We start from the raw sequence: 2111 nt of genomic DNA on the forward strand, positions 1-2111 counted from the left end.
AACACGTCAGAACACAGACATGTTAACACGTCAGAACACAGACATGTTAACACGTCAGAACACAGACAGATGTCAACACGTCAGCAGCTCACCAGAGGAGACGCTCGTCTTTGTGTTTATAAAGAGACTAAAGTAACAGGAAGGAAACATCGTCTCTAAGAACACACACAAGAAGAGTGAAGTCTGCTGTGAAGCTCCAACACGTGGGAGAGGAGAGGAACACAGGAGACAGGGAAGAAGATGGAGGAGCAGAGGAGACATGGAAGGAGATGAAGGAGCAGAGGAGACAGTAAAGGAGACGAGCAAAGGTGACAGGAAAGGAGACGAGCAAAGGTGACAGGAAAGGAGATGGAGGAGACGAAGGAGCAAAGGTGACATGAAAGGAGATGGAGGAGATGAAGGAGCAAAGGGGACAGGAAAGGAGACGAGCAAAGGTGACAGGAAAGGAGATGGAGGAGACGAAGGAGCAAAGGTGACATGAAAGGAGATGGAGGAGATGAAGGAGCAAAGGGGACAGGAAAGGAGATGGAGGAGCAGGGGAGACAGTAAAGGAGATGAGGAGGAGAGGAGACAGTAAAGGAGATGGAGGAGACGAAGGAGCAAAGGGGACAGGAAAGGAGATGGAGGAGCAGAGGAGACAGTAAAGGAGATGAGGAGGAGATGATGGAGGAGAGGAGACAATAAAGGAGATGGAGGAGGTGAAGGAGCACAGGAGACAGGAAAGGAGATGAAAGAGGAGAGGAGACGGTAAAGGAAATGGAGGAGATGAAGGAGTAGAAGGTGTCAAAGGAGAAAACAACTATCTTCAATTCAATTGAGAGGAGGATTAAAGAGGAGGTGAAACGAGATACAACAGTTCGTCTGCAGCACAATGAGAGGAGAAAAGGAGGACTGGTTAAGAGAGTAAAGAAAAGACGACATGATGCAAGTTTTTAACACAGTTATATTTAAAGGAGAGGAAGGGGAGGTGAAGAGGAGGTGAAGAGGAGGTGAGACAGGAAGAGTAGATCAGATGTTCAAAGAGGAGACAGGAGAACACATTTTGCAGAGTTTGTCACATTTACAGTGAGAAGAGAGGAGCACAGACGAAAGGAGGTGAAGCAGGAGGTGATGGAGGTCTTACCGTGGTAGTGAAGGGCCTGTGGGATGTGGGGGGGGGGGGCAGGACAGAAGTGAGACTCCAAATTGCTGCGACTGAGTATATCAACCCTGCACCTCCTCCATCCATCCCTCCATCCCAAACATGGCCTGGGGCTCCTGCCTCCTCCCTCCTCCGCTCTCTCTCCCTCCCTCCCTCCCTCCTCCTTCTCTTCCTCGCTTTAGTCCTTATAGGGCAGGCCCTGAGGGAGTTGGCCAATCAGACGTCTCGCAGAGTTGCCGTACTTTCTTCCATCATTCAGTGCATTCCTCACAGAGAATGAAGAATCAGTTTAACAGTACGGCGAGGAAGTACATCACTGCAGTACAAGTACTAATACCTTACTATCAGGATACTCTGTTACAGTAAAAGTACCAAAATCTGCAGTGTTTAAATAATGATTTTTAACTAAAAGTACTAATACCACACACTTACTTTATTACTGACACATTAACATTGTTACTGACACATTAACATTATTACTAATACATTAACATTGTTACTGACACATTAACATTATTACTGACACATTAACATTGTTACTGACACATTAACATTATTACTGACACATTAACATTGTTACTGACACATTAACATTATTACTGACACTAACATTATTACTGACACATTAACATTATTACTAATACATTAACTTTGTTACTGATACATTAACATTATTACTGACACATTAACATTATTACTAATACATTAACATTGTTACTGACACATTAACATTATTACTGACACATTAACATTGTTACTGACACATTAACATTATTACTGACACTAACATTATTACTGACACATTAACATTATTACTAATACATTAACATTGTTACTGATACATTAACATTATTACTGACACATTAACATTATTACTGACACATAAGTTATTCTACTAATCATATGACATATTACATATGTCACGGGGCATGGTGGTGGACTCAAACGCAGACCAGAAGTTGAGTGAAAT

The 2111-nt window shown here is 42.9% G+C and overlaps 1 protein-coding gene across 1 annotated transcript in view; it reads right to left on the reverse strand.

The window, feature by feature from the left end:
- The window catches only part of LOC116376805 (actin, alpha skeletal muscle B-like), a 6992-nt gene extending 5765 nt beyond the window's left edge, over nucleotides 1-1227 (reverse strand). Inside the window, exon 1 of the mRNA XM_031838288.1 lies at nucleotides 1124-1227. The gene's annotated coding sequence lies outside the window, so the exon portion shown is untranslated. The remainder of the gene's footprint in view (nucleotides 1-1123) is intronic.
- Nucleotides 1228-2111: the final 884 nt, after the last annotated feature.

This window comes from Anarrhichthys ocellatus, unplaced genomic scaffold (genome assembly GCF_004355925.1).
Source record: "Anarrhichthys ocellatus isolate YVR2014 unplaced genomic scaffold, GSC_Weel_1.0 scaffold620, whole genome shotgun sequence".
NCBI classification, from domain to species: domain Eukaryota; kingdom Metazoa; phylum Chordata; class Actinopteri; order Perciformes; family Anarhichadidae; genus Anarrhichthys; species Anarrhichthys ocellatus.